Raw genomic sequence first — 24,536 nt, forward strand, 5'->3', positions numbered from 1 at the left:
ACCTGACAAAACCAAGCAATGTGAAAAGAATTCCCTATTCAATAAATGGTGCTAGGATAACTGGCTAGCCACACGCAGAAAAGACTGAAACTAAACCCTTTCCTTATACCATATACAGAAATCAACTCAAGATTGATTACAGACTTAAATGTAAAATCCAAAACTATAAAAATTCTGGAAGACAACCTAGGTAATAGCCTCCATGAAAACCTTCACTTGAATCAGGCCCTGGGGAATGACATACATGTCACCCAAGATTAGTGGCAGAGATAGACTGCATTTCCCTTTTTAATGTGATTCTTTGCCCACATCCCTTCTAATACACCCTCAGTCTGGCCCCAATTCTCTCAGCCTTTGGCCTCATCCTGTGCCTAGGCCCCTCACTGGCCTCAACTGTCTTCCAGCTGAAGCCTCTTTATTTCCTGCCCCTTTGATCAGAGCTTGGGTTGATGCAATGCACCACTCTAGGGGAAGCATAAACCCAGAAAAACATCAAGGGACTGTGCTGTTGACATCACAATCATAATTCTGGAAACTTATTTAAAGGAAATAATTTAACAAAACAGGAAAAAGCAAGTTCATAAAAATGTTCATGGAAACCTATACAATTTTCCATAATGGATAAATATTAGAGGCTATGTGAATGTCACATAAGGTAGTTAAATAAATCATGATAGTGGCACTTGATGGGAGAGAATGTGGCCCTTAAAATGCTAACAATGTAACTATGTATCATTTTACATGAGGAAAAAGCATTTAAAATAATAAAGAGGCAATAATTACATAAAAATTTCATATGTATATAGACAGGTACTAGTAGAAAAAAATGAAACAAAAGTAAGATTCTGAATAACTGAAAATTTGTTTTCAGTTACTGCTATTACATTTTATAAATATAAACAACTAATTTTTTAAAACAAATTTAAAGCTTGTGCTAAACTGTGACTTAGCCCCAGTAAATCACTATTTATTTGGCATCTGCTAAAAGAACCAAATGCTCTTGAGATGCTGATGAGACCAAGTGTAAAGCATTTGGATTTTTTATTTTTTATTTTTTTGCCCCTAAAACATTTTTGTTCTTGTCATGACTTTGGACACTCGAGTTTTTCCAAACCTCAAAAAAACAAAACCGTTTTGTCCCCAGCGGAAATCCAGTGTCACAGGTGCACTTTCTCTGTGCAAAAACTACTCCCAATTTACTGACAGAAACTTAACAAAGCCCAGATTGCAGCTTTCAAGGCTACTCCAAGGGCGTTGTTATCCTAGGACCCCTATGGGTCAGGCTGTATGTTTCCCACCAGTGGATTCCAGAGCCTTGGGCAGAAAACACCAGAGCTGGTAGTAAACAGCTTCCACCTGCCTCCCACTCTCAAACTGAGGGATACTTGTGTGAGGGGGCTTGCTGTGCTTCAAAAACCTTAAACAGCAAGCAAGATGAGCTTCCCTGTGCCGAATTTGGGAATGATTTACTCATTTACACAAGTAGCTCAAGTTTGGTACAATTAGCTGATGTAATTGGAAGTCACTGTCTATGAGGATGGATGTAGCAGCCCTCAGACCACACCAAGTACAGTGAAATTACAGCAAATTGTAGTGCTCCTGGGCACTGTGAAATAGACTTTGCCATAGCAGCCATGGGCATATCTTTTTGTCAGGTGGGAAAATATAAAACAGTCCTTAGCAACATCTTTCTTCCCAAGACAAGAATGCAGGAGGGAATCTAGGATGCCATCAAGGTGTTACACAGGGAGATGGTTCCAGTAAGAATCCTGTTAAAGAGAGTTGCCTCTCTCTGACGTATGCATGGAAAAAGATGGATTTAAGCAAATAGACAAGGCTGACAAAAGTATGTGGAAAAAGAAAACAATAAATGCTTTTTGTTTTCCACATTTCTTTGACATTACGGAATTTACTGCTCAGCTAAAATGGGATAGGTTGATTTGGGAGGGGAATAAAGGACAATTCTGTATTTATGAGTTATGTATTATGAGTAATTTGGGTTAGGTATTACTCAAACATCCAGTATGCATCCACTCTGTCCTTGGTACTCTTCTAGATGTCTGGGAAGCACTGATGAACAGGACGAAATCCTTGCCTGGAGTGTGAGATGCACACAGGCACACCCACACAAAGATTACTATAACGCAATGCAGTCATTGCAATGACAGAAATACTCCAGAATATTACATGAGGGGGGAGGCATACACATAAACAAGTTAAAGGAGGTGAGAAAAAAATCTCTTTGAAAAGAGGTAATGCCCATTCTACTCTCTGCATTTATAAGTTTGACTTTTTAAGTTCCAAATGTAAGTGAAATCATGTAATATTTGTCTTTCTGTACCTGGCTTATTTCACTTACCATAATGTCCTCCAAACTAGGGGTGAAGAAAATGGGGAGACCTTGATCAATGGGTGGAAAGGTTCAGTTATGCAAGATGAATAAGTTCAGGGGATCTAATCTACAGCATGGTGACCATAGTTAATAATATTGTATTGTATACATTTAATTTGCTAAGAGAGCTTATTTTAAGTGCTCTCACCATGAACAATACCATAACTATGTGAGGGGATGGATATGTTAATTAGATTGATTGTGGTAATCACTTCACAATGTATATGTATGTTGCACACCCTAAACAGATACAATTTTTATTTGTCAAGTACACTTCAATAAAGCTGGGGTAAAAGAGAGGTAATGACTGAGATGATTGAGGCAAGAAGACATTATCTCAGCAAACAGCCAGTGGATGAGAGAGGGAGGCCTTGAAGGCAAAGCAGTGTATCAATGTGCAAAAAACTACAAAGGCAAAGAGCGGCTTCTGGAAGGGGCTGCCAATAAGAAGTTTGGTGCTGCCAGAACATAGAGGTGGAAAAAGCAGATGATCAGAAAGCAAGCTAAAGAGGTCACGAGGAGTCCAGGGGTACCCAAATGCTGGATTAAAGAGTTGTATGGTTCGTGAAAGTTGTCTGTGTTTGCAGGGTCTGTGTGTTTCATAGTGATACGGACCAGGAGTTAGGGAAATACTGGGTAGAAGAGAGTGGTTCCCTGGCAAAACGCCCACCCTGAAGCCTGGAAACCCCCAGCCCTAAATGGGAACGGGCATTCCTGTTTTCATGACCAAATGTGGCCTCTGGCTCACCACACTTCCCCATCCTGTACCCACATAAAACCCAAACCCCAGGTTCCACAAGCAGACACACAGAAGAGAAGAAGAGTAACAGAATGGCATGGCAAAGGAGAGAAGAGAAGGAGCATCCAAACATCAAGAGGAGTTCAGCTGGGGATGTTCAGAGAGGAAATTGGCTGCTGGATGACCAAAATCCAGGGGGAGATCATCTTCCCACTCCAACCCCTTTCCAGCTCCCCATCCATCCTGCTGAGAGCCACCTCCACCACACAATAAGACTCTCACCTTTACCATCCTTCAAGTCCATGTGTGAACTGATTCTTCCTGGACACCGGACAAGAACCCAGATACCAAGACGGCACTGAATTGGTTAACACTTAAGCTGTCTGCAGATGGCAGAGCTAAAAGAGCACTGTAGCATGCCCACTGAGGTTTTTGGAGTTGCAGGTGCCTACCCCTAGATGCTGCTGTGGGGCCAGAGCCCAAAAGTGCTAGCCCCGGCTCCTGCACCTGCCTGTCTGTATGCTCCCCTTCCTGTAAGGGATTTGAATGTGCATAGTGGCTGAACAGATGAGTCACACCCCTATTGCATGTACTGCAAGGGGGGGTCAGGGAACTCTCTTGTTTCCGTAGGTTGGTCAGATGGCTGATGTGGAGGGTGAATCTTGGAGAGAGGACCAGTGGAAGCCAGCAGGTGATGGATGCAGGAGTCCTGAGAAATTGAGATCCCAACCAGGGCGAAGGTAGGAGGGCAGAGGTCAGTGCAGACAGATTTGCCACAGTAGCTCCCAAACATGGTGGCACAAGAGACTCCTCTGGGCTCCATTTATAAATATTTCCTGGCCCCACCCCTGAAGTTTCTGATTCAGTAGCTTTTAGAAGGATTTGGATCTGCCTGTCTTTTAAGCCTCCAGAGCTTTGAAAGTTCAGTCAGATTTGAAAGCCATTGATTTAGAATGTAAAATCCATCCCTCCTCTTTTCTCCCATTCTTTTCTTTCTCTAACAGTCTATTTGGCACCTACTGCATGGCAATACTCTATTGAGGTTAAAAAGTACCATGGGAGTTAAAGAATACACAAAAAGGAAAGATCTTTTATCCTTTTAAGTGTTTCTCAAACTTAAAAACTTGTTAGCCTGCAAATCTGTAAAACTTATAAAATCTGTCTTAGTTTGGGATGCTATAACAAATTGCCATAGACTGGGTAACTTATAAACAACGGCAACTTATTGCTCACAATTGAGGTTGGGAAATCCAAGATCAAGGTGCCCAAAGATTCAGTGTCTAGTGACGTTTTGTTCCTCATAGGTGGCGCCTTCTAGCTGTGTCTTAACATGGCAGAAGGGGTGAACAAGCTCCCTCCAGCATCTTTTATAACAGCACTAACCCCATTAATAAGGGCAGACTCCTCCCAAACATCCAAGCATTTTATCATCTCCCAGAAGTCCCACCTCTTGATACCACTACATTGGGAATTAGATTTTATCATAAGAATTTCGAGGGAACACATACACATTCAGACTATGGCCATCCCCAGGCATAAACATGTGGACACCTCATGCCAAAGGGTTCCATAGATTACAGTTGGAGAAATGCTACCTTGATCATCATATACTACCACTTGGGTCATTGGGTTCTCCCATCTGCACTGCAGTTATAGAAGCAGTCATCCAGGTGGCCCAGGTTAGGTTTCTTATTTTTCTTTTTAAATAATTATTAATTTGAAAGTGAGAAACTTCATGAACTGCCATGGTTCTTGTTTACAGAGAGCCCTGTCCATTTTGACATTTCTGTGCAGATGTAAGAGAGAGAATTCTTTTTTACAAAATTGACTTGGTATGGGAAACTTTTTTCCAGTAATGAAAAATATTAGCCCAATTTGCCATTTGCAATTTTCCTTTGATACTGACACACCAGACAGTGCCTATTTGTGTCAGAAATATGTGTCAGAGTCCTTTCAAAGCCATCAGGTCAAGCATGCCACTCAGCTTCACAGGAGGGGAAGGATGGGGCTCTGAATACATCTATTCAGTTGCAGGAATGTTCAGGTTGGATGGAATTTGCAAATACAATCATGATGATGAAGTCACCTCCACTGTGGGCATGAAACTCGACTAATCCCATCTGTTTTTTCCCACTCATTTCCCCACACAAGCCTTGTTCATCCAATACTGACAGGGCACCCCTCCTCAAGGATTTGACAATTCAAGCTTGGGGGACACAATGTAGATTAGATGGTTTCCAAGCCAAGGCTAGATCCAGACCTCAGTCACCCTCTTCATTCCAAAGCTGCGCCTTTACTGCTCCCCACCCTACATCTGCAAGCTTATGGCCACTCTAATCAGGTGGATTGATCATGATTGGGAAATTCCGGTTAATTTCACCATCATTTAATGAGGGCCTTTGGAAAATGCACTGTAGCTAACTAGGTAAGTGGACAAGCTTTGTATTCACACTTAGTAGGAATCTAGGTTTTGTTCACTAGTCAGGTCATCTCAGGCAAGTAACTTCCTTCCTCTAAGCCTCAGTATTAAATGGGGATAGTGATCCTTACCTTGAAGGGTTGAAACAAAGTACACAATGAGTGATACATGGTAATGATAATGGGGTCTCCATGGGATTCTAACAGGAAATAGACAATTCAAGGAGAATTGACTAAAGGCACTATTTATAATGCTGTGAGCTGGTTGAGGGAATCAGGGCAGAGGCATAGTGGAGGAGTGAACTAAGTAAGTGAGGGTAGGCGGGGTGGAGGAGGGAGCAGGTCCCAGAACCAGGAGGGAGCAGGTCCCAGAACCTGGAAGGTCACCTTGGAAGGAGCTGTGACCTTTCTGGAGGGGAAAAAGCTGCAGCAGTCAACACCCCCTCCCTTGGTCTCCTCCCTCTCCCCTCATCCCCTGCAAGGCGCTCTTTCGGATGAACAGAAGGCAAGGCAACATCGTGATGTCTGAGACTCAATCTCCTGTGCCAGGGAGCAGGCAGAGAAGGGTGTAGGGAAGACCTGGAGAAAGAAAGGGCAGGTAGCAGTACCACCGCCATTCATGGATGACCTATCCCATGCCAGGTCCTCGGAGCTCAGCAATGTACAAAGTGCATTTGGGGAAGTCTAAGAATTCTGAGCCAAGTTGTAGACGGATGTAGAAATCCACAATCACAGTATAGGGGAATAAATCCTATTATAAAATAACAAGTAGGAACCCCTCATCCAGGTGGTGCAGTGGGACAAAATATGCCCCAAAGAACCCTTGAGCAGGGTGCTGAGGAGGCAAGAAAGGAGGAAGTGGGAAAAGAAAGCAAGGGGAGTGTAGTGTGGCCGTAATGTAAAGCCTGCGGATTTGGGAGTGGGGATGGAAAAGCAGGAGAGGGCACTGGGCAAGCCTGCAAGGGCTGAGTCACTCATGGAGGAAACTGCTGGCCAAGTTAAAGAGGAGGTTAGCTTTTATCCTCAGAGCTGTTGGGATTTATAAGGATTTTAAATGGTACAGTGTCTGGTATAATCTGTATTTTAGCAAAATGATTTTGGTCTCTTCAGTGAGAGAAGTGTTGATTTCTCTGACACTGACCCACGAGAAAGGTCACCACGGTCCACGGTCGACAGTCCACGGTCCACGGTTCGCGGTCCATAGACATAACTGGGCAAGGGGAATTTCACTGCAGGGTAAGGAAATCCTAACGTAGTAAGAGCATGGTTCAGGGAGAGACTGGTTTCAAAACTGAGGCTCCAGTAAATGTTCCTGGCATGATGGGAAAGCCTGGCCTGCAGAAAACTCAGTACTGTACTTGCTGAATTTCAATATGCACAGAGACAACCTGGGGATTTTGTAACAGTGCAGACCCTGACTCAGTAGACCTGGGGTAGGGACAGAGATAGCACATTTCTAACAAGCTCCCAGGGGATGCTGATAACAGAAGAACACAGAAAGGTTCAGCTTGAAAGGCCAGCTGCCTCAACCTCCTCTTTTGCAGGTAGGCTAACAGAGGCCGTGGAAGGGCATGGCTGGTGATGTATCATAAACTTGGTGGCAGGACCTGTAGAAACCTGACTGGTGAGTCCTTCAATTCAGAGTTCCCATGGGGCTTCCAGGACCCTCTGGGAGATGACTGGGGACCAGGCACTCTACTTGCTATTGAAGGGCAAAGGGGAAAGGGAGTGAACAGGAACTGATGAGGCAAGAGTGTCTCCAGCATGTCCTTAGACAGTGCAAATGGATCTGCCAACATGCACGATAAACTTTTCACACATCAGCCTGCTCTGAGAGTATCATGAAGGCTGACATAAATCTCTGGTGGGCTGCCAAAGGCCTTCTTCCCAGACATGGTGACTGGCACATAAACTCAAAACAATACTCAAAACACACACTCACACAGGTGAGATCTATTGGTAGTGCAATTTGGCAAGATGTGGCAAGAGTTACAAAAGTATTCATTCCATTCAACCCAGTAATTTCATGTTTGTGTGTGTGATGGGGGTGGGAGTGTCTAATATACAAATACTCTAAACAAACAAGGAAGAAAATGAACTTTGACCTTGAATGGATACTGGACAACTAGGACTATAATATATTTTGATTTCGTATAATATTCCTGAATTGCAGGCTTAATATTGCTTCACCCACACACAATTTTATTAAATTAAGCCATTAAGATCATTCAATTTCAGAGGTTAATTTGCCCAAAAGTCAGCCACCCACACAATGTTAGATCCAGGATTTGAATCCAGGTGAATCAGATCTGAAGGTCATGTTCTTTCCACTATGATGTAATGCCACCACAAACATGAAGTTTATCACAGTGTTACCAAATATATAAAAAATAGAGGAATGGATAAGAAAACTACAGTATATACACTCAATGGGCAATTACGCAGTCATTAAAAAACATGAGCTATTTACATGGTTCTATAAAGGCATCATGATTGCGATTAAACACAATAAAAAATTACAATAGCAAATTTTTTGTAATTATAGTTAGGTAAAAGATGTGTGCATATTAACAAAGATAAAAATACAAGGCAAAATAAGCACTGTAGTAGAAGAGCAGATTATAGGGGATCTTTTCCTCTGATATCCAAACATTCTGTAATATTGTTATAAAAATTGGCCAAGGAAGGCTAAATAACAGAATGCATTTGTTGGTGGGGAGAGCACAGGGCCTACTGTACATACAAGATCCTTTAATGAGAGTTCCTACACAATCTTGAGACCTCTGCACATGGCCTTGTCTTCCTGCAGTTCTGCCCTTCAGTCATGAAGACTCTCTAGATGACTTGCTCTAATATAGACTCTCTCACCTCTGGCATCTTTTTCAGGAAGGCTTCTATAGCCCTGGTCTCTTTATCCAAGTGGTAACACCGGTAAGCATCATCAAAAAGAACTGCCTCTCCCAATAGCAGATAGAACATTTATACAGTATGTGGGAAAGGACACACAGGCCCTTTAGGCATTGCAGCTGACAGCATGGCTGCTGCTGGGAGTGAAGGGCTAGTCTTCAGGGGCATGGCTCACAGGACCAGGAGAGTAGAACTAACTCTACCTTGTTAAGAGACAAAACAGCTATGAGAGAAGGGAGATGCCCAAGCCATTCTCAGTTCCCACCTTCCCCATGTCTTCCCAGATAATCTCAGTTTAAACCTCACTTAGGCCTTGATACCCAGGAGCCTGGAGAACATCATGGCACCAGTGTGCCTAACACCTTCCTGGGAGGCTGCTGAAACAAACCTGCTCGCAAGAATCTTGACACATTCTCTGCACCTCCACACATAGGCCAGGGTCTTGCTGTAACTAGGCTGATCCTCAGAGACCTGAGCCCGCTGCTTGTTTTCACTTCCAGTACCTTTGGTACTTTTGTAAACTAAAAGTAAAATCCTGAGCTCCCAACCAACTGAACGGATGCCTTCTTGGCCAAGGGGACCCCAGAGAAACCTGAAAACCGGAATTATTGGCATGGGGGAAAGGAAGTCACACCTTATTACATCCCCTCCTTTTTGGATTTTAGGCACAGTGGACTGGCATTAATGTTAAAACAGACTCTTTGTGGCAATACAACACCGAATTATGAACAAGGCCTAAAGTCATGCAAAGCAAGGGTTAAGTCACACCTGCAGGCCATCAATCCTGCTACATAGCATCTTTATCTTAACTGAAAACATTCCTTTCTGCTCATTCCAAGTTTTAGACAGAGGCTTACTCCTTCAACCAATTACAAATTAAAATATATCTGAATCCACCTACAACATATAAACCCTCACTTCAGGATGTCTTGCCATTTGGGGCCAAACTAATATATACCTTCCATGTACTGATTTATGTCTTTGCCTGTAAATCCTGCCATGTTAAAACGTGTAAAACGAAACTGTAATCCGACTGTCTTGGGCACGTTTTCTCAGGATCTCCTGAGACTGTTTTCCCAGGCCATGATCACTCATATTGGCTCAGAATAAACCTATTTAAACTATTTTGCAAAGTTTGGCTTTTCTATTAACACTCTTGACTCACCATGTTGAGTCCAGTCATGAGATGGGTGGAACTCTGACACTGACATGTCTGGACTTTGCTTTAATCTACTGGCAAATGGAAACCCAGCTGCCGATGGGGGATACAGTGTGTGGGAAGTTTCCCCAGAACCTCACACCATCTGCTTTATCTTCTTGTTGGCCCATAATACTGACGTCCCTGCAGATACTGCAACAGAGTCCACTAGGATTACAACTGTTGTGAAAAGGACTGGAAACTGCAACATGCTTATACTGTAGAGAAAATAATCCAGAAATGACCAAATTACCATAAAGACAGATTCTGTAGGACAAACCGATAAGTGAGGGCAGAGCTTCGCCTATCCCCCTATCAACCTTCTGAGAAAAGGCCAGAGACAGCAGCCAGGATACACCTTACTGGCTAACCCCATTCTGTTGGAAATGACCAGCTGCAGTGCTGTGCCATGATGAGCGGGATTCTGAGGCCATGCTGGAGTGCAGTGGAAGAGCATCCCCTGATTGGTTATTGATGTCTATCATGGCACTGGTATAAGAGAGAAGTGGGGACACACACTTGCCCTATATTCATCTCCCTCTGCTAGGAAATAAGCAAACTGAAATTCAAGTTTTAAAACAAGGAGGAAAATAGGACCACCCTTTCTAACCTCGAGTTTATGGATCCCATCCAAATGTGTATGTATCGTTTGACTCTCCTCCATTAGATCCATGTCTATTGAACAGAGTGAGCTATTATTTAGAACACAGTTCTACAATCAATGGAACGCATGTGAATACCACTGCCTGCTACTGAAAAATCTATTGAGAGGGAAAAGGAAAGCAGAAATTCAAACTCTCCTAACCAGCTGCTTCAAGAGATCCAGTTCACTCTTATCATACCCGAAAAATTATATCTAACATTCTAGTAAGATCAATCAACACATCCTGAATAAACTGACTTGAAACTAAAGTATGGTCCATATGTTCAGGGGAACGGAGAGCCATTAAATGGAATAGTTAAATAGATTACATAGAAACGAGAATATGTTGGGCATAGTGAAAATTTTAAAAAAAATGTCACCATAACCACGTCAAAGCTATTGCAAATGCATAAGAACTAGAAAGAAAATAAACCCACATGAAGATGGCTAGTGTGTTATTTCCACTCCCTAGTTTTTGAACATTATATAATATTGTTATATTGTCACTAACACTTAATGAAGACTAAATTCTTTTAAAAAAATCAAGTAATCACAGGGATATCAATATTTGAATATCTCTTACAGCTGTTGCCTTAACCGTGACTCAAGTTTGGAATGCATTTTTATTTATTAAACAAATATTTATCGAACCCTACTTTGTGCCAGGATCTGTTCTAGGCACCGGGGGTATACCTGTGAATACAGATCTTTAACCTTGACAAGTTTATACTTTAGCAAATGAATTCTATGAGTTAAGTATAAACTCATTGGTCAATGGAACGTCATGTAGTCTATTAGAGATTATTATAAGACTTGGGACATAATCTTATGATTTTGGATGGTTCTATAAGGTCATATATATGGAATAATGGATGCTAAGAGTTACTTCTAACTGTTACTCTGCCCAAGCCATCAAAGGGAACCTCTCCCATCTTCATAAGAAAAAAAGAAAGAGGCCAGGCACAATGGCTCATGCCTGTAATCCCAGCACTTTGGGAGGCCAAGGCATGCAGATCACTTGAGGTCAGGAGTCCGAGATCAGCCTGGCCAACAAGGCAAAACCCCATTTCTATTAAAAATAATAATAAAAAAATAGCCAAGCATGGTGGCATGTGCCTGTAATTCTAGCTACTCAGGAGGCTGAGGCATAAGAATCGCTTGAACCCAGGACATGGAGGCTGCAGTAAGCTGAGATTGCATCACTGCACTCCAGTCTGGGTGACAGAGTGAGAATGCATCTCAAAGAAAAACAAAATATTAAAAAAAAAAAAAAAAGAAAAAAAGCACCGCCAAATTTAAGACCCTATTGTGATCCAGGTACTATGCAGGGTACTGAATTCTTTCCAGAGATGAGCTATGTGTATATCTAGGAGTGTGTGTGTGTATTTATACACACATACTTGCTGGTAAATGTGTATCCCTATATTGTGAGTCCCTTTGTTTATAAATGTGTATCCCTTGGCACTTACAATATAAGGATACATGTTTATAAAGAAATAAGTAATAATTGTGAACTGTGGTCCACGTTATTCAAAAATGGGAAGCGATGGTAGAGACAGTGGTGAGTGGGCAAAGTCCTACCTGAAGGCTATTAGGCACGGCCCTTCTGAGGTGGTAGCATTGACATCGATACCTGTAGTAGGAGAATGAGTTGGCCACGGAAGAGGAAGTGCAAGAGCTTTCTGGCAGTTAGGAACTCTGCGTGCAATAAGCCTGAGCCAGGCGACCCTGGCATGCCGGAGGACTGTAAAACAAGGCCCGTGAGACCAGAGGAAAAAAGAGAATGGGAGGTGCAAGTCTTTCAGACCTAAGGTAGCAGTTTGGATTTTATGTGAAATGCAGTAGCTCTAAAAGTAAGGTAATAAAACTATGAGAGACATTAAAGAAAACCTAAATAAATACACAGAGATTGAATACCATAAAGATGTCAATTACCCACATATTGTTCTATACATTCAAGGCAATTCTAATATAAAAAAACAACAGATGTTTTCATTAAACTTGATAAGTAGATACTAAAGTGAAAGAGACAAGGGCAAGAATAATCAAGATATTGCTGAACAAGTATGAGGAGGAGGAATCTTCTCTACCAGAGATTAGGACACTGTGAAGCTGTAATAAATATGACTATGCATGGTTACGGTCCATGGAGGCCAGCAGAATACAGAGTTCAGAAAAAAACTCATGCATATAAGACATTTTGGCATAAGTCAGATATGGCCTGGTAGAGCAGGGAAGAAGAGACTATCAAAAGGACTTGGATCAAGTGTTTACCAATGTAAGAAAAAAATAATTTTTTCACTCCATCTCTCATCCTATGCAAAAATTAATTGTAGATAGATCAAAAACTTAAATTTCAGGAGCAAAACTATGCAACTTTTAGCAGAAATGTAGGCAAACATCTTTCTCACCTTGGTTTAGGGAAGAATTTCGTTAAGGACAAAAAATGTGTTAACTATATAAACAAAGACTGAAACAATTGGCTATAATTAAGGACTTTTGTTTTTCAAAGATACCTTAGAAGAAGTAAAAACAGCAAATTACATTTGAAACTGGGAAAATATTATCGAAAGTATATTTTAAAACTATTACATATCAATAAAGAAAAGAGCATATAACCCAGTAGAAAAGTAGGCAAAAGACATGAAAAGATATCCCACAGAAAATGAAATACAATATTCAACCTTATTAATAATTAAGGGAATACAAAGCAAGACAACAACAAGATGCCATTTTATATTTATTTAGTCAAAATGAAGAATCTTGACAACACCAATGTTGGAGAGGGTTTGAAATCATAGGCATTCATAATTTGTTGGCATGAGTGTAAATTAGTGCAACCAGTTTGGGAAAGAGTTTGGAATATTTTTGTAAAACTTAACATTCATTGACCATATGACCTAGTTTCTAGATAGAAATTCAAGACAAAATCTTGCACATATACAGGAGAAGGTATGTACAAGGATGCTCATTTCATCACTGTTGGTAAAGGCAACATTCTGGAAGCAACCCCAATATCTAAGAAAGGATCATGGGTGAAAGTTTTGTAGTATCTTCCTGCAATGGAGTATTAGACAGCAGTCAAGATGAATGGACTACAGCTGTACTCATCCATGGGGATGAACATTTGCAATACAATATGGAATAAAAATGTCCCAAAAGTTTATACACAACTTAAAATCCTTTGTTAAAATTAAAACACTAATAAAACAATATGTTTGTAAGGAATTCATACAAGTAGCAAAACTATATAAAATACACAGGAATTATATACAAGATTCAGAGGAGTGGAGGAGTCAGGAAGATGGGATGGGGAGATGTGAATGAGCAGATACAAATGTGCTTATGTAGATCATAAGCAAATGTTAGATGTTGTCAACATTCTGGTTGTCTTTTAGTTGGTGTGTTATTGAAAAATGAATGAATAAAAAAAAAAAAGAGATTCATGTACTAACCGATACGAAAGAGTTTCATGAAACTAGGAGTGAGATGAACCTCATTTTGGGCATCCAAGTGATAGTTCATAGCAGAGAGTAGTTCTTGAATCTCCCTGGTCCAAGCCTCCTAAGCCACAAATGTGGAAACTGAGGCCCAGATTGGGAAAGAAACTCACTAGTTCAAGTACACTCTGCAATGTCTAACCAAACGTGAATCTTAAATTTACTGTTTGCATAACCCACTATTTGATGTGCAGTAATACACACATGTTAAAAACATGCATAAAATAAAACAGAACAAGAAAGCAGTGACCTTTCTTTATGCCATTTTGAAGGACCCTGGAGACCTGGTATGTATGTATGTACGTACGTAGGTACATATTGAAACCATAATGACGTAGACCAAGATCTCATACTTGGGTGTCAGTTTTAAGGAATTACTTTTCTGTTGGTAAAGAGTAAGGAAAAGCAGTCAAAAGAAAAAATGCCCATTGACTTAAGGTGAGGGGAGAAAAGCCACCTGCTAGCTCCTGAGCTAATGAAAAGATAAGCAACGAATCACAAACTTGAATTCCAGCCTCCAGAGACTTCAGAACAGAGGCTCCAAATGTCCTGATGACAGACGAAAATATGCAAACACTCTTCATTTTGTTCTGACCAAAACAGAAGCAAAAGAGCCAGTTAAAAGCAGCAAATTCATGTTGCATTGCCCAGCCTAGGCGGAATTCCAACAGGGTAACACAGTAAAACATCTGAGATGAAAAGAGAACAACTTCTGATGTTTAAAGAGACACTTGGCAACTTCAACTCTGCCTCTGGGCACAGTTTATTGAGAGGACCACAGCAGCCAGAGAGAGAGTTCCTTCTCTAGCCATGTGGCCATGTGCACAGGAGGACACCCTACAAAGGCCTCTGGGCGCACATGCAGTGCATCAAAATGCAGTTTCCCTCCCAGATAAGAAACATGAAGAGAGCCCACGCCCTGACAAATGCAGAACTCACTCTTCATTTCCTTCCCTTCTCTCTCCTAGGACACCTGTAGATACATAGGATTAAACTTAACCTGGAGATGTTTTTGTAATCCAACATTTTTCTTTAGCAAAACTCTGGAGACAAATTATGGCAGACGTTCATGTTAAATAGCTGGGAGCCCACTGAAATGAAATAAAGTTTCTCCCCTGATGTTACTATGGCACGCATATGAGGTGACCAGGGGCCCCTCTAGTCCAGGAGAAAACAGACATAGCCCTGTGTCTCTGATATCTCTGTCAGTTAACTCTCCAGTGAAATAGAACAATCCTAAGGATGAAATTGGAAAAATGGATACATCAAAGGATGAAAGCTTCACACAGACATGCCACCAAACATACAATTATATGTGTGTATACATGTGACAGCGTACAACTACATAAACTCATGAAATCATATGCTTATACACACACACACCAACACAGGCATACTAATTCACATGTGCACACTGCAGGAATATTTTTCATGCAGCAACCTTTGTTGTTTTCTACAGCTGAACTGAATGATTAATGTTTACTGTGAAAACCTCACTGGCAGGAGAACATGGTTTGCTGTCCTTAGGTAACAAGTGCTATGCATCTGTTGATTTCCACTGTCAAGTTACCTGGCTCCATCACAAGTACCTGTGTCATAATAGGAAAGAAGAAACACCCCAAGGCAAATATCGAGGCAATCCTAACATACCACAAGTGGATGACCAACAGCTCTAATGGGCCCACGTCCATAAATGCAAGTCACTCACATCAGAACGCAACTTCTTTTCCTTCCAGACTCTGAGTGCCAGAAATCATTCTTTTCAACCAGAGCTGTTTCTACTCAAACACCTGTCAGCTTCCCTGTCAGCCCAAATGACCTGTATATGACATCTAACCAGGGATGGCTGCATTTTTCAAGTTTCCGGAGGGGAAACATCTTATGGAGGTTGAATGATGAGCTATGGGCTAGAAAAAATGGCTCCTAGACATCCCAGGGCCCTGACTTTTAAGATTTAGGGAAGGCCTCTGGGCAAATCTATTAAGTTTTGTGTGCGCACATGTCTTTTTTAATCTCACAAAAAAAAAAAAAAGAAAAAAAAGAAAAAAAAAAAAACCACAACAGGACTGACTTCTACTATTCAGGAGACAGAAAAAGATTTGCAAGGGAAGGTCTGTTGTGGGCTCTGGCATCAGAGTTGCAAGATGCCATTAGTAACATGTAAAGGGATATTGACATAATGATACCTCCCTATGTGTCTTCAGTTACTCCACACACTGTTTAGCAACCTTGAGGGAAAAAAGACCAATGATTTTAAAGTCAATCCTTAAAAAAATTAGCACTTAGCATCTGCCTGTGCATGAGTGAGTTGGCTGTAACGTAACATCAGATAGAGGTGGAGTCTGGCAGAGTGAGAGTGAAGATAGGTTAAGCCAGGATCAAGACCGTGTTTATTTAGCAGGTATTTAGCTAGGATTACATATCAGAGGAGAACGATTGGATTCATTTCACACAATACTTCTTCCCAACCCTGGATGTTTTTGAGAAATTCTCAAGGAACTTAAAAACAACAAACAAATACAGCACATGGAGAGAGCCTCCTCCCCTAGAGATTCTGATTTATTTGGACTGCAATAAGGCCCATCCATCCATCCCTTCATTCATTCAGGTATCTAGCTGCCTATTTATTTATCTATACATTGTTTCAAGCTCTCAAGGTATGATTTTTTGTTTGTTTGTTTTTGTTTTGTTTTTGAGACAGAGTCTCGCTCTATTGCCAGGCTGGAGTGCAGTGGCGCGATCTTGGCTCACTGCAACCTCTGGCTCCTGAGTTCAAGTGATTCTCCTGCCTCAGCCTCCCGAGTAGCTGGGATTACAGGCACACGCCACCACACCCGGCTAATTTTTATATTTTTAGTAAAGACGGGGTTTCACCATGTTGGTCAGGATAGTCTCAATTTCTTGACCTCGTGATTCAGCCGCCTCGACCTCCCACAGTGCTGGGATTACAGATGTGAGCCACCACACCGGGCCAAAATGGACTTTATTTTTTAGAGCAGTTTTAGCTTCACAGCAAAATTGACCAGAAGGTATCTCAAGGTGTGATTCTAATCTTCAGCCAGGCCTGAGAACAACTAAATTAGTTAGACTAAAATAATCATCATTACCCCTTGCTAAGATAAAGCATAAATCCATACATTTATTCAAAGAATATTTATTGAGTACATACTATGTGAAAGCTACTATTTTAGGTCCTCGGGACACACTGAAAGGCAAAAATAAATATAGCCTGTATTAGTTATTTCTTTCTTTCTTTTTTTTTTTTTTAAGACACAGTCTCACTCTGTTTCCTAGGCTGGAGTACAGTGGCGTGATCTCGGCTCACTGTAGGCTCTGCCTCCTGGGTTCACGCCATTCTCCTGCCTCAGCCTCCCAAGTAGCTGGGACTACAGGCATCCGCCACCACGCCCGGCTAATTTTTTGTATTCTTAGGAGAGACAGGGTTTTACAGTGTTAGCCAGGATGGTCTCGATCTCCTGACCTCATGATCTGCCCGCCTCGGCCTCTCAAAGTGCTGGGATTACAGGCGGGAGCCACCGCGCGCCCAGCGTGTATTAGTTATTTTAAGAACAAATGCTGTCAGGCTGGAGACCAGGGTAAAACTGATGTTGCAGTTCCAGTCTGAAAGTCATCGGCTGGGGAATTCCCTCTTACGCAGGCAAGCTCAGTCTTCTCATCTTTTCAGACTTTCAGCTGATGGGATGAAGCCTCATCCATGTTATGGGGAGCAATCTGCTTTACTCAAAGTCCACCCATGTAATTGTCAGTCTCATCCAAAAACACCTTCACAAAACCATCCAAAGTATGGTTTGACTACCAGTCTGTCAAACCGTGGTCCAGCCAAGTTGACATATAAAATTCCCCAACACAGGACCCATGCCTTCACCAGGGTTCAAGTCTGTTGCGGGGCTGGATGATATTGAAGTACACAAACAAAACAAGTGCAGATTGTGGAAATGGTACGAAGGAAAGCAAGTTGTTAAGAGAGGAAACAGAGGGGAACCTGTTTTGGATCAAGTGGACAGGGGAGGGAAAAAGCCTCTTGGAGGTGAAGAAAAGGAAGGAGTCAGTCCCGAGGAATGTAAAGAGTATTAAAGGCAGAAGGAATGACACAGAGTGGTGAGGGCTGCCAGGGACTGGGCGAGCTTGGGAAATGCCAGGAGGCTGAAGGAGCCGGACTGCAGTCACCAGTGGGAAGAGGAGTGGCAGGTGAAGTTAGAGAGGCAGCCGGGGCCAGATCATTCAGTACCTTGAAGTTAAGATGAAGCCAATGCAGATGAGGAACAGGATCAGGTTCACCTCTTAAGATGTTCTGTCTGGCTGCAGTGTGGACACGTGGAACAGATGAAGTGTGGAGGGTGGTGGGCAGGGAGGAACTGAAATGCTCCAGGTATCTGAGGCGGGGGAGCTCAGAACAGGATGTGGCAGCGGAGATGGTGCCATGCGGCCTGACCTGTGTCTATTTTGCCAAGAGAAATAATCAAACTTTCTGGCAGATTAGCTGTGTGGCTGCTGGGGGCAATGGATGACGCTCGCATTTCTGGCTTGAACAATTTAGAGGAAACAAGAGCTTTTTTCCTTGTTACCAGTCTGGCTCGAGTTATACTCAATAGCGGCCTGCATTATGCAAATCATGTGTCCTAATTAACGTAGATCCAGTTTGAATTATGCAAATTCTTGCTGCGGGCTGTATTAGTCACAATCCAGCTGATTTCCTCCTGCGTAGACTACCTCCTGCCCATCTGGACCACATCCCGTTCTCCACACTGCTCCTCTGTGGACCAGAGTCAAGAGCCAGTCTGGGGTCAGTGAGCTCTGAGTGGTCAGTGCAGCAAAGCTGAAGGATGGGAGGAGGTGTGCTCATCCACCCAGACAGAGGCAGGAACCTTCTCTGGGCTTTGGTCTTTAAGAGCTTCCTTGTGAGCCTATCCACCCAGCTGGTCCCTCTCTCCATCCATGTCTGTGTTGGCTTTCGTTCTGTTCAGAACTGTCTCAGAAGACGCTCCAGCCTCCTTGTAATGCATTCTGATGCCTGGTTGATTCCTGGGGCCCGTGCTTTTTGTTCAGATTGAATCCAACCATCTGTGTGCTGAAAAAATATTGACAAACCCTCCAACCTATTGTACCTTTTAAAGGCGCTCCCATACAGGAATGCTGCCTTGTTTTATTGAAGCGAAGTCTGTTTTATTTAACTCTGAACGCCAGGCACCTAGAATAGCTTGTAAGATAAATGCCAATCAACTCTAGCATAATCAAGACACCCATTCCTGCCTCATTAGGGTCTTCTCATTCCCTTTAAGCTTCTCAGATTTATACACTGTAATTAGAAACTTGGTGATTTTGACTGCTAAACAGAAAGGCTTACTGGGAGGCTTCGTATGTCTGAATTTTAAATATTTTCACACTTCGTTAACCCAGTTGCAAGTGTAACATCTTCTGGCCCAATTCCCTCACACTGTGTGATTTTTATTTTTGGACAAAGACGAGTACAATTAATTGAATTGAAACACATATTGATTACTGTTTTCCATGAACTCTGAACAGCTTGTCTCTGAATGATTTTATTGAAGGGTTTTCAGACAACTGTTTGGTTGGATTGCTTCCCTTGGTGACCTCATTCTGGCTATAAGTGCCTGTCTGCAATTGCGACGGTCTGTGTTCTTGGTGAGTTGTGGTTGTTCCCAAGAGCTGAGTCAGAATGAGAGAGGCCACAGCACCCTTCTGCACATCCACACCCTGATTAGGGAACCCTGATGCCTTAATCAACCCCAAAAGAGGGTTCTGGAAGAGTCTATGCAGATGTCATGATTTCCATATTCCTGATGTAAATACTGAGCTGTTTGGGCCTCCGGTGAGCAGGAATATTCCTTGGTGCATTAAATAATCATATTATTCATGCAATGACTACAATGCATTCACCAGGCAGAGCTTTCCAGACCAGTTGATATCCCCTTGCCACTTCTACCACCCTCTTGTACAGATCAAGATTGTGAGATTTGAGAATGATTCTTAAACCTGTGCTTTTTATGCTTTAACGTACACACGAATCACCTGGGGATCTTGTTAAGAAGACTCCGATTCAGTGGGTCCAGGCTGGGGCCTGAGATTCTGCACCTCTAACATGCCTGCAAGTGATGTTAATGCTGCTAGTTTCTGGACACAAGGCCATTGGTGCTGCCTCTATCTGTGCATGATCTGTCGCTCTGTTACGGGAATGATCATAGAAGTGCATTCTGCATCTCCCACTCAAGTGCAAATTCCCAAATATCTGAGGCCATGGTCTAATTCATCTTAATATTTCCTGCTGCAGCTCAGATGACACTGGAACCAGAGGGCTGTGACGAGGATTCTGAGCTCCCCTTTCAGTGGGCAGAGAGAGTTTGAGGCTGCTGCAGAATGAGACTGTTTCACAGCCCTGGAGTAGTAATAGGGTCAGGGTGAGACACTCACCTTTCAGGGAAGGTGGGCCCAGGATCTAAGGGTCCATGGCTCCAGGGTGCTCATCAAGATAAGAACTCATTACTGAAAAGAGGGTGTCAAAGCTGGGTTAGCAGCAGTAAAAAGGCAGCTGTAACAAAGATTTCACATCTTCTGCCCAGGTACAAGGTCTTCTAATAAATAGTTCATCTTAATATCATAGATGATGGAAATGTCCTTGCCTCCTGGTGCATTTTCCAGGTGTTTCCAAGATGCTTGTGTGCCCACCATCTCTTATCCACACAACAGCTGGATGATCTTTTAAGAATATAAATTGGATCCCTTCATTCCCCTGTGTAGAACTCTCCTAGGGCTTTCCATTCCTACCAGGATAAAATGCAAGTTCTAGGAGTCCTGGCATCCCTGGCCCTAACCACCCATTCCCCCATACGGTCTCATCACTGTCCTCTGTGCTCAGGAAGCCCCAGTCACTCTGGTCTCCTTTTTACTGTATTTTTAAGACACGCCTAAGTGATTTCCACCTCAGGGCCTTTGCACTTGCTGTTTTTAATTCATATGTCATCACTACTTTACCTTCAGAGACTTTGGCTGGCTTATAGGCAAGAATTAAACAGCAAAGAAACTCCAAAATGATGTAGAATCTTTGATTTTGTGGGTTTGACACGGATTTATTTTCCCCTTCATTCTTACCCAGTTGAAGCCTAGAACAGTCTGACACCTTCATATTAGAAAGAGAGGACTGAAGACTGGAGACAGAATGGGACTTAAACATTCTTACCCAGTTGAAGCCTAGAACAGTCTGACACCTTCATATTAGAAAGAGAGGACTGAAGACTGGAGACAGAATGGGACTTAAAGCCACTCACATTTTGGGGAGCGGAATTGTCCAAGGATGCACCCAGAGGTTGTGACTTGGACTTGTGCAGAAGGAAATTTAATCTTAACTACTTGGACCTGCTGTATTTAACAATAACATAGTTATAATAATGAAACTTCCCTCTTTCCCCTCCCTTTCTTTTTCTCTGCTTTTAACTTTGCTGAGTCTAAGGTTGTATATAAGCGGCCACAGACAATCCTGAATTTCTCTTCCATTTGCATTATCCTATTTTTCTTTGTAATAAAATATTCTTTTTTGAGGCCAGAAGAGGGTAATTTGTAATTTATGAATTTCTCTCTTGAAATTACAACTAGAACCTAATTTAAAAAATCCAATTGGTTTCATCTAATTAAATTTGTAAATTACCTCATAAACACATGCTTTGTTATAAATGTTTTTAAAAGCAAGGTCTCTTGCTTACTGTCTGGGACTGGATTGGGTTGAGCCCAGAGTAACAGGTACTTCTCATCTCTCTACTCAAGAGAACATACTCTTCTATCAATTGCCAAAAGTTTCTCAAGAGTAGTATTTTCCAGAACAGTGCTTCTGAAACCGTAATGCCCATAGGAATCACCCAAGGATCTTGATAAACTGGAGAGGACTGAGCTGCTACATTCCTAAATAGCTCCCAGGTAATGCTAATGCCACTGGTCTATGGACCACGCTGAGTTAAAACATCTGTACCTGCATTTAGGAGTCCTGGGTTTGGCATCTGGGTAATACGACCTTGGTCTTTTCATTTTAACCCTCTGCACTCAATTTCCTCATTTTTATGTAATGATAACAGCTAACATTTATAATGTTATTTCTAAATGCCAAACACTGTGCAAAACCTATATTTAATTGGATCTTCAGAGTAATGCTATAAGGCCATTTTATTATTACCTTGATTTTTCTGATAAAAGACTTAAGGTTCTGAGAGGCCACTTGATGTACTCAAGGTCACAGAGCAAGTAAATGTCAGAGCAGGGATTCAGATCTAGGCTATATGGGCTCAAATGTCACCATTCTTTTCTTAGGCCTCACTAGCTTTTGATACACATGACCACACTCATGTTTATGCTCACAATACAAAGGCCTAAATCTATAACCTCCTTAGGTGTCCTTACAGCATCCCTCAATAATTTTGGCGTATTCCCCAAAAGTAGCCTCAAATGCTTACCAACAAGTCAATCAGTTACAATACTCTGGTTGTGGTTCTCTGCAATTACAGCCCAAGTCACAGCCAAGAAGCTACTTGAAGATATCTTTCATCATAGTTGTCTCCCATGGAATCCACGGGAATGCCAACATCCCTGGCATCTGATCTCTGAAAATTCACAAGGCACCAGATTCACACAGAAGTGAGAAGGACATGCTGCTCTAATCTGCACCCACCTTTGTGTGTGGGGCTTCAGAGACTGCACTATATAATAATGCCTCAATTACAGGAGGTTCTACTCAAACACAGAGTCTAACTCACAGTTGTGTTTGAACCCTTGCTCTCCCTCTGTTTCTTTCTTCTTATTATGGAATTTTAATTATGATATTTCTCAACCAGTCTAATGCATCATCCTACTAGAGGAAAATGTATATTGCCCTCAAGGATCCAGTCTAATGCATCACCCTACTAGAGGAAAAAGTATATTACTCTCAAGGAATAATCTGTGCAGAGATACGACTCCACCTGCAGCATCACCCTACACTAGTGGTTTCCAAATGCAGGTATGTACAAGGACCAGGGCTTTTCCATGACAAAGTTGCCATCAATCCAATGCAAAATTAGAAAAATTAATGTGACTGTCATGAGTTAGTAAAACATCATAAATTTATTCAATTTGAAGGATGGACTTTTATTCTGATATTATATCCTTTCTGTATTTTTGGAATTATGTCTTTTATAAAACAATGTAAATAAGAGATGTTGAACTACCCTAGGTTACTCCCCGAAAGCTTTTTAAATGCTACTGGCCTGTGAATTCCAAAAGTCTTCAACATCTGGCACAGAGCGTCTTTTACATAACAGTATCAAGTAACTTAACTTTCTAAATCAAGGGTCCTTTCCTTCTGCTTTACAAAGAAAAGTTTGCCAGGCACAACAGATCTTCATTTCATTTAAATATGTGTGTGTGTGTGTGTGTGTGTGTGTGTGTGTGTGTCTGTGTATGTGTCTGTGTATGTGTGTATGTGTGACTGTGGTCTCTGCTTTACAAAGAATAGCATGTAGATTTGAAGTGATTGGATTTTGTTTCAGTTAATTTTCCAGTCCCTGTCTTTCCCAAAGAAGTTTTGAAAACGTACTAGGCAAGGTGTATTGGTATGAGTACCTGCCCTCCTCTTAGGGTACTCCCCAGGAAGAAAGCTTCTCCCAAGCGTGTGGCCTGAGAAAGTGCATAAGAGGTGGGGATGGATGTTTGTTTTCGCCTTCCATGTGGTAATCCTGAGAGCTGCACCAAGCTCCCTGCAATTTCTAAGAGGAAGATGTTAGCTCTCCTGAGGAATGCTACTTTTAGTGAGATAAGGTGTTTTCTTAAGCACCTTGTACGTGTTGGATAATCTCCCTCAGAGAGTTCTCAGGACCATCTATGACTCTCTAGAGAAGTTATGGGTCTGTTAGATTAATCTTGAGTACTTTTCCTTCATCAAATACTCCTTGACTTTCCTCCCCAGAGCTCACTTTTCCTTATGGCAGCAATAATTCTTCCCCCCAAGCCCACTCCCTATACATGCATGCTTCTGCATGAGCACTCAGTGGCTTAAGTCTCTTCATTGTCCTGTGGTACATGTTTTGGTCTGGGATGCTTGTGTCTTTCCCCCTCGTCAGACTCCCTAGGGAAACCCTGAAGAAGTAATTACCACCTTTATTTTACAGATGAGAAAAATGAGGCTTAAAGAGAGGAGGACGCTACCAAAGGTAACTCAGGAGAAGGTGGAGCTACTAGGACACTAGGCTACATCATTCCGGCTTTGATATCCATGCCCTTCCCTCTGCATTGCTATGGGTTTCCATTTGATCTAGTATCGCAATCTTATGATGTGTAAGAACACAAGGGATGGAAGAAGACTCAATCTTACTCACATCCCAGTACTTGAATCTTAGCTATATCACCTTTGTTGGAGATTTGTTTTGTTTTGTTTTGCAATAAACATTCATACAGTTTGTCTTATTTATGCAACTTTGCTGGAAGGCACATTGTGTTGGCCTGATGGGTACATTCCTGCCTGAGTAGGTTCTGGTTCATCTCTGATACGGTAAGGCCCTGCTAATGCTTGGAAGGGGGGCTTTGGACGCCATCACCTGGATGACAAAATATGCCTTGGACACAGAGCATTTTAAATCTCAAGCATCCTGTGTTCCTGCTGCAGAGAATAACATTGGGATTCTTTTCAAAGCAAAGGGGCCGATATTTGTAGAGTGAGCGTCATGTGGGTATTGCAGTTTCCC

General features: G+C 42.0%; 1 protein-coding gene across 1 annotated transcript in view; it reads right to left on the minus strand.

Annotated features, from left to right (window-relative positions):
* The window catches only part of PTPRT (protein tyrosine phosphatase, receptor type, T), a 724,687-nt gene that overhangs the window by 357,190 nt on the left and 342,961 nt on the right, over positions 1-24,536 (minus strand). The window lies entirely within an intron of this gene.

The sequence above is a fragment of the Mandrillus leucophaeus genome, unplaced genomic scaffold (genome assembly GCF_000951045.1).
Source record: "Mandrillus leucophaeus isolate KB7577 unplaced genomic scaffold, Mleu.le_1.0 Scaffold516, whole genome shotgun sequence".
NCBI classification, from domain to species: domain Eukaryota; kingdom Metazoa; phylum Chordata; class Mammalia; order Primates; family Cercopithecidae; genus Mandrillus; species Mandrillus leucophaeus.